Source organism: Zalophus californianus, chromosome 1, assembly GCF_009762305.2.
Source record: "Zalophus californianus isolate mZalCal1 chromosome 1, mZalCal1.pri.v2, whole genome shotgun sequence".
Lineage (NCBI taxonomy): Eukaryota > Metazoa > Chordata > Mammalia > Carnivora > Otariidae > Zalophus > Zalophus californianus.
In genome coordinates, this window is record NC_045595.1 from 122,397,366 (window position 1) to 122,409,435 (window position 12,070).

At 43.9% G+C, this 12,070-nt stretch overlaps 1 protein-coding gene across 2 annotated transcripts in view; it reads left to right on the top strand.

Moving 5' to 3' along the window:
* Nucleotides 1-8,335: 8,335 nt before the first annotated feature.
* GPR160 (G protein-coupled receptor 160) overlaps nt 8,336-12,070 on the top strand; it is a 54,449-nt gene continuing 50,714 nt past the window's right edge. Inside the window, exons 1-2 of one of the 2 annotated variants that reach the window (XM_027583391.2) lie at nt 8,336-8,566; nt 9,268-9,399. The gene's annotated coding sequence lies outside the window, so the exon portion shown is untranslated. Of the gene's footprint in view, nt 8,567-8,602; nt 8,839-9,267; nt 9,400-12,070 lie in introns of those variants that run through there. The other variant, XM_027583392.2, reaches the window with a different exon arrangement.

Consider the following 12,070-nt stretch of genomic DNA (forward strand, 5'->3'; position numbering starts at 1 on the left):
TATTATGCGAAACACTAAGGATTCAAAGCTGAATAATACACGGATCCTACCCTCAAAGAGCTGAGTCTAGTAGAAAGGACAGTCTAATTATTTGAAAATTGGTAATTTCTCATGTTTTATATATATGAATCAGAATATTTAATTAGCCAGAGAATCTGTAAAGTGTCAAACAACTAAGAATAAACATAAACTGCTATAAAAATAATAGCTGACATTTACTGGGTCCTTCATTTGGTCCAGGTATGATAAAAAAGCATATTTCACACATGCTGTCATTTAATCCTTATAATACTCTTTGAGATATGCTTTATTCCCATTTTGCCGATTTTTTTTAAAACTACAAAGACATTAAAAGCTTAGATAACTCTAAGTCACCCAGGATTTGAAACCTGGGAATCCAACTCCAGAGGGCAGTCCCTGACACTCTTTGCTGGGGCTGACAAGTAATCTTTGAGTACTGCTGCAAGAAAAAATAAAATAAAGGACACTTTCCGATTCATCAGTGCTTCCTACTTAGTGTCCTGGTTTCTGAGCTATGTGTACACACTTTCATAGGAAAACAGCAGCTGTTGAAAAACCTGTTACTGATAAGGTCAGGGTCCTGTGGGTGCAAGGCTCTAAGCATTGAATTTGGACTTTGTACCAAATCTTTCCTATAAAGAAATATGAACTAGAACTCGCAAGTTGTAGACACTGCTGTGAACTTAGCATGTCTTCTCGGGCAGATTGAAAGCTCCACTTGTTTCCTTCATTGTGCAGGATCTTGTCTGCTTATTTCCTACAGATGGGTTCTGACCCATCAAGGAAACTGATTGTATTTTTAAAGGGAGAAATTGTTAGGGTAAACTACACGTGTGCACTCTGAACCATGAAAAACGATTTTGTATTAATTATGCATATTTGGGAATTTGTTTTTAATTTTTTATTAAGGAAATTTTCCATCATATACAAAATAGTCCAAATAATATAATAAACCCCCTTGTACCCACCACCCTGCTCCAACCATGACCAACCATGACCAAATCATAACTGATCTGTTTCATTCATATTGCCATCGACTTTCTACCCCTCTTGTTTTGTGTTGAAGCCAACACGTTTGGGAATATTTTGAATGCTATGTTCTGTTGGTAAAATGTAGAATGTAGGGAATCAATAGAATAAAGAAACATGACTTGGTCAGCAAGATACTTGGGGAAATAGGGACAAGAAAGAGGAATAAGTTGTGTGGTTTGGAGTAGTACAGAAAAGATGGGAGGACTGACATGGATTATTGGCAGTGTTTGCACAAGCAGACAAGAAGGCACCATGGGGCAAAGTTTTGATTGTGGACAAGGAAATATGGTGCGTCTACCTGTCAAGTGTCTTGAACAAACCACCTCTGCCTCTTGTTCTTCCTCTCTGGCATGTTCACCACCAATGTAATTAAGTCATTTATTTGTGGATCCATATTGCCTCCTGTCTTGCCTAAACCATTGCTTCATGAAAGGGATCCCTAGAGCAGCACTATCTGATCAAAATATAATGGGAGCCACAGGTATAATTTTACATATTCTAGTAGCCACACTGTAAAGAGTAAGGAGAAGAAACCTGTGAAATTAATAAAATAATTAATTAATTTAATTCTCTATTTCATTTAACCCAATATATATAAAATATTATCATTCCAATATGGTATCAATATACAAAATTATTATGAAAATATTTTACTTTCTTTCCTTTACGCAGTGTGTGTTTTGAGGTTACAGCATATGTCAGTTTGAACCACTGATATTTTAAGGGCTTAACAGCCATATATACTAGTGGCTACCATATTGGACAGAGTAGCCCTAGAGATCCCAGGGCAGTGGAGGCAATAGCTACTTGGCAATTTACTTGAAAATAATGCTACTAAAGATTTCTGGTAAAAGTTGAAGTATATTATGTATATGCTGGGCTTCTCCAGGAAATCTACTGAGATGAACAAGAGAAAACGCAACAATAAAAAACTTAGGGGTGCCTCGGTGGCTCAGTTGGTTAAGTGTCTGCCTCCAGCTCAGGTCATGATCCCAGGGTCCTGGGATCGAGTCCTGCATCGGGCTCCCTGCTCTGCAGGGAGTCTGCTTCTCCCTCTCTGCCTGGTACTCCCCCTACTGTGTGCTCTCTCTCTGTCAAATAAATAAATAAAATCTTAAAAAAAAAAAAACTTAGACAAGTCCATCTAAAAACAAGGAAATAACTACAACCTCCAAAACCCGGGTGATGAAGAAATGTGGCTCTTTGGATCTTGAGCAAGGTTAGAGCAAGTGTAGAAACAGGTTAGTGGTTCCTGAGGGGTTCTTCATTTACAAGGATGGCAAAGTGCAGTGGCCCTGGTTACTCAAACCCTGTTCTGTTCTGTACATCATGTGGCTTGAGCAAGTTCCTTCATCTCTTGGTGCCTCTGGTTCCTCATCTGTAACATGGGGATCGTAAAAATGAGGGTAGTTGGAAGGATTCAATCAGGGAATATCTGTAAAACACTTAGAACTATGCCTGGCCCATGTTTACTCCTCCATGAATGTTAACCATTAAAAGCAAAAACAAAACAAACCCAACAGCAACAGAATTGTGGACAGACCAAGAAGAAAGTGGAACTGATGATAAAACTGAATTCCTGAGTCATTTTTATTTTCTCTGAAATCTAACCTAATTAAATTGCTTGGAGATGAGAAGGGAGAGGAAACCAAAGCTGGCTTGGCAGGTGCTGACAAGAGCCCATGAAGCACGGTTAAACCCCAAATCACCAGCTATCATCCAGGAATCATTACAACCATCTCCCACTTGGGCAACCTCCTCCCACCCAGAACAAGGACAATACAGATAACTTGGCAAGAGCATTCTTTTTTTTTTTATTTTAAACATTTTTGTTTAAGATTTTATTTATTTATTTGAGAGAGAGAGAGAATGAGAGATAGAGAGCACGAGAGGGAAGAGGGTCAGAGAGAGAAGCAGACTCCCCGCTGAGCAGGGAGCCCGATGCGGGACTCGATCCCGGGACTCCAGGATCATGACCTGAGCCGAAGGCAGTCGCTTAACCAACTGAGCCACCCAGGCGCCCCTGGCAAGAGCATTCTGAGGCTGCATTTTCACTTTGAGGCTGCCCACTACACTGGCTCACTGCACTGACCCTCTCCAAATTGTTTTTGAACAACAGGCAGACCTAGATATAACTGTTCATATCTGGAGGTGAGTTGAACACAGAAAGTACAACTTAGGTCATATCGGCACAACTGAGAGGAAGAGACACATATGGAAGGATATTTAAGAAAAATAATTCTCTCAAAGAATTTAAAAAGAACCTATGATTCAAGAGCTTCAGGAAGAGATATAAGAGATCAGAGAGGAAGATGAAGTAAAATGGCATCAACTAGGAAAGAAATGAAACGTAACATTGAAAGCATTTTGGAAATAAAAACCACAGCAGAAATGGTAAGAAGTATAGGTATGTCTGAAAAAAAGAATCAATGACTTTGAAGATGGGCTTGAGAAAATAGAGAAGCCTGAGGTAAAGGAAAGACAATGAGTTGAGATGGTAGATATAAGGCACCCACCAACCCTTCTCGGGAAAGTTACTTGCAAAATCGAGACAATCAAAAGTCAGTCTAAGATAAAGAATTTAAGAATGGGAAAGACACTGCCTCCTTAATGGATCGTTGTTAAGCAGTGAATCTTTAAATATCAAACTAAGGTAATCAATAGCAAGAATTATTACAATGAGTTGCAGGGTTGACATCATCAGTGTAAACAATCAATCAGGTGGTCCAGGAGGGCAAGCTGGGCATCTGGGCCCAGAGGCACCAGCAGCGGGGTGTTCATGGGTGCAGTCACCAAGGTACAATTTGGCATTATTCCTGTCTGCAGAGGTGCATTTGGCCCTCTGGTCTGTCCTGAGATTCTGTGAGCTCCCCTTTAAAAAATTTATTTTTCTGCTTAAATTAGCTAGAGTGGATTCTGTTGTTTGTTATTGACACTCTGTCTGATAAGCCCTTCAAATAACATTTAAGAAGGACAAGTATGTGGTCAAAGTGGTAAGTGTGAGGGGAAAATAGTGCTCAGTTGGTAGGAATGTTGTTCCAACCTTTTGAAAGGGCAGTTTGGAAGTGTTGATGAAAATTTTAAACATAAATCCCCGTGACCCAGAAATTGTATTTCTATTCTAGGAACTTCTCTTACATATTTAAACACACTTTCATTCACTCAACTGGAGATACCGCAATAAACAAATTCCTATTCTCAAAAGAAAAGAGAAAAATCCTTACCCTTTTGGAACTCATATCCTGAGGTGGAATGGTGGAGAGAAAACAGACGGTAAAGAAGGTAAACATTTCAAAGATACAGTATGTTAGAAGGTGAAAAGTGCTAAAGGGAAAGGAGAATGCAAGAAGGGGAACCAGGAGGTGTTAGGCACTTAGTAATTTGTGGCCAGGGAAGATGTTCATGTGAGTAAAGACTTGAAAGAGGTAAAAGATTAAGTCTTATGGTATTTGGAAGAAAAGAGTTATGAAAAGAGGAGATGGCAAGTGCAAAGGCCCTGAGACAGAAGTGTACATGGCACATAAAAAAATAGGCCACTTGGAAGCTAGTGTGGCTGGAACAGATTGGGATATGGTTCAGAGAGGTAATGGCATTGGGGGCAGACAGTATAGCTTTATAGGCCATTGTAGGGATTTTGGTTTTCTCTGAATTTGAGAAGGAAGCCACTGGGAAGTTTTGAGCAGAGAGGGATAATATATGACCTGACATTTTAACATGACTATTCCAGCTGCTGGATTGAAAGAGGGCAGGACAGGGAGCCATTCAGGAGGCTATTCAAACAATCCAATCAACAAATGGATAGTGGCTTGGAGTTGGCAGGATGGGAAGGTAGCACTGGAGTGGGGAGATGTGGTCAGCTTACAGGAATGGGCCAAAGTGTAGGGACAAAGATGTTCAAGGCAATGTTGTTTGTAATTGTGAAAAACTAAAAATAACCTAAATGTTTAGTAATAGAAGGCAAGTTAAATAATTAACCAGGTTAAATTATGGTAATTTTTTAACTTAAAAATTATAGGGGTGCCTGGGTGGCTCAGTCAGTTAAGCATCCGATTCTTGATTTCCTTCGGCTCAGGTCATGATCTCAGGGTTGTGAGACTGAGCCCTGAATCGGGCTCCGCGTTGGGCGTGGAGTCTGCTTAAGATTCTTTCTCCCTCTCCCTCTGCCCCTCTCCCCCAAAAATGAAAATAAAAGTAAAAAATAAAAAATAATTAAGGAGGGCACTTTTTATGATGAGCACTGGGTGTTGTATGTAAGTGATGAATCACTGAATTCTACTCTAGAAAACAATATTGCACTGTATGTTAACTACCTAAAATTTTTAAATTTAAAAAACCTGCAGTAGTTGAAAGCATGGATTTTTTTAATTAAAAATCTAAGCGAATAATACTTTTTTAAAAAAGATTTTATTTATTTATTTGACAGAGAGAGACACAGCGAGAGAGGGAACACAAGCAGGGGGAGTGGGAGAGGGAGAAGCAGGCTTCCCGTCAAACAGGGAGCCCAGGACCCTAGGATCATGACCCGAGCCGAAGGCTTTACGACTGAGCCACCCAGGTGCCCCGAATAATACTCATTTTAATGCTATTCAATTTCAGCAAAGAGGGATATGATGCAGTTTCAACAAAAGCATGTTTTTGGACCATGAAATCATTTTGTTTGGTAATTAAAAATGCAAACCTAGAAGCATTGAAATTAGAGTTTATTTTAAAAGAGTCAAACAATATGCACCTGCATTTGTCAAACTAGGGTACCGTAATTCATGACTAGTCACTACAAAGCACATCTATTATTTTTTTATTATTATTATTTTTTAAGTAAACTGTAGGCCCAACATGGGGCTCGAACTCATAACCAGGAGATCAAAAGTGGCAGGCTCTACGGACTGAGCCAGCCATGTGCCTCTCTGTTCTTTTTTTAAAAACAATTTTTGGTACAGCAGATATAGTCTAGAAATTGAGGAAACAAGATACTAGACAAGTGATGGTTTTTACTTAAAGATTGGCTTTGCTGTTACAAAGCATCTAAGATCTGACTAGGCAAAAAGATTTGTCTAAGGGACGAAACTGGCAAGTGGATATGTGATTCTGAATCTACATAAGGCCAGGCATCCATCTGGTGAAGGCTAAAAGCCATTAGATAAGAATTATCTCAATATCTCAGTGATCATTTATTAATCACTCACTGTATGCCAGGCACTGCGCCTTGTGCTTTTTATGACAACTTCTGATTTTACATCTAATTTCACAAATTTGTCCAAAGTCAGCTAAAAAAAAAAAAGGAAGCGCTGAAACTCATCCTTGGATTATCTCATGCCAAAACCCATCCTCTTTCTGCTATTACTACTCTGTAACAGGGAGGGTATTAATCAGGATTGATTTTTGAGGCTTGTTCTTGGGAAAGAACAGTGTATCCATTAGGATTGTATTCAATTGCTTGTGAGGAACCCCCTGGTGTGTTGCCCTGTGGTCTTAAAACAGCTGCTCCTCCTCCAACTTTACAAGCACCTCACAGCAGGAAGGAAACAGAAGGAGAAATGCAGTGGCAACTGTATTAGGAAAGTAAAATCTCAGGATGTGCTAGATTCCTCCTACATCTCAGTGGCCAGAATCAAGTCATCTTGACTGTCCCGCAAAGACCTCTGGGAAGATGAGCATCCCGCCACCCTCACCCCCCCCAACCCCCGGCTCCACCTAACGCCTTTCTGAACAAAATCTGGGTTCTCTTAGAAAGGGGAAATGGAGATGAGGAAGGCAGTGAGCAATGTCTGCCCCATGAAGAATATTTGGCAGATCAAAGATGTTGGGGGAGGAATAGTTACTTCAGAAGTGCTACAGGATCACTGCATTCTAGGGACTCTGGGCCCCACTGTTGATGAATTTTGTTGCAAGAGAGGCAAGGAAATGTAGTCTTTGTTCTAAGCGGTCCTAGGCTCCAGCTTCAGTTCTGTTATAATGGAAGGAGAGAAGAGACGTTGGGGAACAACCAAGAGCTCTGCCTCAGTCCCTCCACAGGCCCCTGAGACAGGGTTTCCCCTTGGGAAGGCGTCTGATGTGCACAGAACCAGCTCTGGAATCTTTTCCAGAGGGGCAGAGTCCGAGGGCAGTTGCTGACACAGGCTTTGGGAATGGAGGGAAAGCAGTAGGCACTCCAGGGATATCTGGGGATGCTGGGAGCATCTGAAGACAAATTCAGCCTGCTGGATTGGCCTGGAAAGTGTCAGTAAGAGTGAGGCTAGCCCCTCAGAGTCACCTCTTCACAACTCTGTCACTAGTAAGTCTTCATTTCGTTCTTGGGGGAGTAATAACCCTACCTTGTAGGGCGGGTGTGAGCTTAGTTTCAAGTGATGCATGTCCAGCTCCTGTTTTATATACACTCCATAGATGGCGGCTGTTATTTTTTATAGGAGCATCATCTGGCCCCCCACGGCCCCGGCTGTAACTCAGCTCACATCCTCTCCTTCTCAGCTATAGTGACTCACATACCATTCCTCTATCAGAATATGCACGCCCTGCCTAGCTTTCTGCTTCTGGCTTTGCTCACGGTGGAATCCCGGCTGGAACACTTCACATGCCGGTGAATCCTGTAGTCCTTCATGACAGCTCACCTCTCCCCTTCTTCAGGAACTCTTCTTTGGGGAGATCCTCGGTTCCCTTGGCAGCGCGCACTTACTTCTACCACTGCTCTGTTCTTATTGCACCCTCTGGCGGGCATTTACTAGATTCCTTGTAAAGCCAGTCCAGGCTCTCTGAGAGGTTGAGAGAGGCTCAGGCCACTCCCCTCGTTCAGGGCTCTACATGAAAAGGAGGACATTGTGCCACATTTTAAATGTTTAAACGACTGGCAAATTGTAGGTGTTCAACAAATACTGAATAAATATAACATTTTAGCACCGTTGTTGACGAAAAAAAAGACAATGCAATACAATTGTGCTATTTGCAAATGTGCTATTTGCAGATTTTTATATAAAAAGGTGAACTCATAGAGCACTACAGGCAGTTGCTTGGTGGCATGCATGTTTCAAGCTCTGTCACCCTGTGTGTACCTTCATCTGGAGACAACTGCCAATGGCCCCCTGCCCACCCTACAGATATAGGAGCTCCCTGAGTTGGGGTTGGGGCCTCCAGGCCTGGTACGCGGAAGGGGGTCTCACTGAGCCGCGGGAGGCCCCGGCTCTCCCCATCGCCTTTCGCCCCCCCCGCCAACAGGCGGCGTCCCTCCGGCCAGCTTCCCACCCGGGTCGCGACGGGGCGTGCGCGCTCACAGACTGCCCCGCTCGGACGCCTGCACTTCCTGGTCGGAGCGGGCCTAGCGGCGGCGGGGTCCCACCAAGATCCCAGGGGCCGCGCTGGCTGCCCCCGCCCTCCTCCTGGGAGCGCTCGGGGCGGAGCCGGGCGGGCGCGCGGGGCTCCGGCCCCTCTCCCGGCGGTCACCTGGGGCCGGGCGCAGCAGGTGTCCGGTCTTGCGCCCAGCGCCGGGGACGCGGAGCGCGAGCCGGGAGCCTCGACGCGTCGGGTGAGTGCGAGGGCCGGCGGTTCGCCGCTGCTTGCCCGCCCCGGGCTTCGGGTGGTCCGTTCCCCCCGCGCCGCTCGCGGCTTCTCCGGTGGGCGCTGGGCGCGTCGAGGAGGGAGACGGATTTCTCTTTCACGGATTCAGAGGCTGGGGTTTCTCCACCACTTAAGAGATCGTGGAGTGGGGCAGGGGCGCTTGGCGGAAAGCTGCAGACGCCGGAGCCTGACCGCTTGGGCTTGGGGGTTATCGCGTAGCCTCCGCGCCGGCTGTCTGTCGTAGGTTTGGGGTCCGGGGGCCCGGGGATGAAACCCGGTGGCCTGGGTTGGCCAGATACTCGCACCCTGTCTTTCCAGTGGAGATAGCTTTTAAACATGGTAAAATAGGTGATGTTTTAGAAATGATGTATGTAATTTTTATTCTTCTGGCACCCAGGGGTGGGTGTAATCAGTCACGTACACACACGCACGTGTGTTCGTTGGGGCGGACTCTGCGTCGCCTCTCCTCGCCCTTCGGCGTTGGGGACTGTGCCCCCGCGCGCCCGGCGCTGGGATTAAGCCTCAAGGTTTTTGCGGGGTTGTTTGTTCGCGGAGACCTTGGCGTCCTAGTTGGTTCCTCTGTCCTGGCTGGCTCAAAATTCTCCCTCGATAACCTGGGAGTGCCCTCTGGAACTCGTTAGCTGAAGCTCCCTTTTCTCACCTGAGCAGGTGAGCCGAGGGACTTGGCGGCAGGGCCCACCCCCGGAATTCCAGAGGCGACCGCAAGGACCCAGCCGGCAGAGGAAGGTCGAGCTGGGAGGAAACGCGCTCGCTTCGCCCCACCTTGTGCAAATGACTCGGGTAAGGCGGCGGTGTGCTCAAACCGCAGAAAGAAACCCACACGGATCAGAATTGCAAAGGACACATGATTGAGCGTTTGGCTCTGAGAATTGCTAGTAATTACACGGGTCAAATCGTTTCGCTTCTACTTTTCTGATTATTTTTTTTAAAACTTCTTTAAGTATAGAAACGGCTACTTAATATACGTATCTGATCTTCTTGACGAGCCTCTAAGACTGAAATCTTTTTGTGGTATCCGCGGTATTGAATTATTGGGAATTGCCAGTAGAGATCAGCCTGGCCGCTCTGAGAATCACTGGGAAGGAGAACCTGCAGTTTAAACACTGTTGAAGAGATCTGACACGCAATGCAATGTGCGAATGTTGGTTGGATCCTGAAGGGAAAAAGTTCATAAAAAATTGAGCTGATAAATTTTTACTGGCTAGTTGATAGTATTAAGATTGGTTTTGTAATCTTTGGTGATGGCATTATGATTATGGGTTTTTTTTAATTTTATCTCTTAGAAATGCATACTTAAGTTGAAATACAGGTGGAGGATTTGCTGCAAAATAATGTAGTTTGGGGGAGCGCTGCTAGTGGAAGAGTGAGGGGGGAGCTCCAAAGGAGATTGGCAGTAAGTTGTCGCTAACGGGATGAAGGGTGGAGTATGGAATTCCTTACACTATTGTCTCTACTTTGGTATGTTTGGCATTTTCCTTTAAAAGTAACACCACCACCAATCACCACCAATGGAACTTTATTTTTGCAGAAGGTAGGTTTGGAATGCACTGCTGGTTGTTTCTAGATTCCAGACCTTCCTTCTGCAGACCCTCACTCTTTGTAAATCGGATGTAAAGCTTGCCTCTCCAGACTCATTAAAAAGTCTTTTTCTCCCTCCCGCGGAGCTGCTTTATTATTATATATATATATTTTTTGCTCTGAAGGCATCGGGTGTTGCTGAATGTGACCGAGCTGAGGGGATCAAGTTGATGCAGGTGGATGCTGGGTCAGCCCTTTTTATACAAAGAGTATTAGCAAGCTGGGGATTGAATTGTGTGCCAGCAGACAGGTTGTGTAAAATGTGTTAGCAATTTTTCTGAACTGCCCAAATACTTTCCAAGTTATGCTCATCAAAAAAACAGAGCTCAGAGTAGTAAACACACGACTTACCCACTTAAGATGTGTGTATACTTATGGAAGCATGGTATACATCAATAAAAAGTGTACATTATAAAAACAAATCACAGGGTCAGTGGAGATGTACTTACTGCCTGAAAGAGATCTTATCTGTTTGTATTACCCTTTTCACCTTGTTTGCCTCAGGCATCATGTGTAACTATTTAGCAAAGAATTGACTCCTAAAACATTCTGCCCTGTTCTTTTTGCTTTCTAAGAACCTGCTTTGAAGGAGAGGGACGTGGGCAGTAATATCTATATAGTCATCCAACTTGCTCATTTTTTGCTCTAGATTTATCATACAATTCCTACTCATTCTGTCATGCTTGATTAGTAATTTGGAAATGTGGTGATTGCGTGAGGGGGCTGTTAAAATTTGGGTTGGGGAGAGGCATACTCCTGAAAGATAAAGCTACAGTTCTTAGTAGCTTCGGTGGAACTGATTTTAATCCCTCTTTGCTTTTAAGAGAAAAACTAAGTAAATGATACCGTGATCGTTAAAAGTTGAAGTGCTAGATCAACCTAGCCCTTGCTGGTGTGGTTCCACTAGTGGAAAGAAGTTGTAAAGATGCCGTAAGTCAGTCCGTGGAGGAAATGCCAAAGCGTGTCCCAGTTTTGTCACAGGGTGTGGGAAAATGAGAACTGACAAAAATCCCTTACAATTGGAAAATGTCATAGTGCATTCTTGATGATATGTAAGTGTAGCCGTTTGGCCTGTGGCTCAGTTTTCTTTGTGTGGGTTAAAGAAAGATGCAGCTGGTTAAGTGACTTTATTTTCTACCTCAGTTCTCTGAAACAAGAACGTGGAGAGAGAAAACAAACTTGCTGGGCCCTTAAGTGACCAGGCAGTGACCTAATGTTTCCTGGCCTCTGTGTGAGGGTGGGGGGATTCGGCCCTGAGGAGTTGATTGCTAATAGCAGTTTTAAGGAATGACTACAACTGTGATTCCATCTTCTGCCTGCATTGTGTTGTTATGGAAGGGTAGAAATGCATTAGGGAAGTAAATTAGTGCTTTGTTGGTCTTGAAATGAGAGGTAAAGGTGTAGGTAAAGGCAATCAGGTCAATCATACTTCTCTAGTTTGTAGGCACCCTGCTTTCATCTGCACCACTTCATGCCATCCTGTGGGGTTAGAACAGCAGTGCTGGAGAATGATTCTAGTTTCTAACAGATGAGGACAATGAAATCTAAAGAAGCTAAGACTTGGCCAAGTCAATTATTTAGAGATATGGGGGAAAGAAATTTGGCATTTATGAAGGGTTCATGGTAGTCTTCACACACACACACACACACACACACACACACACACACACACACACACATACACATACACATACACACACACACGTTTTTTAAGTCTCACAAATCTCTCAGAGTTGGGTATCATCAGCCATTTTGCAGATGGAATTGTAGTTAAGAGGGGTTGGTTAATCACTTGAGGCCTTGCATCTAGTAAGAGTAGAGCCAGGATTCAAACTCAAATCTGTTGAATTCTGGTGTTTACATGATTCTCCAG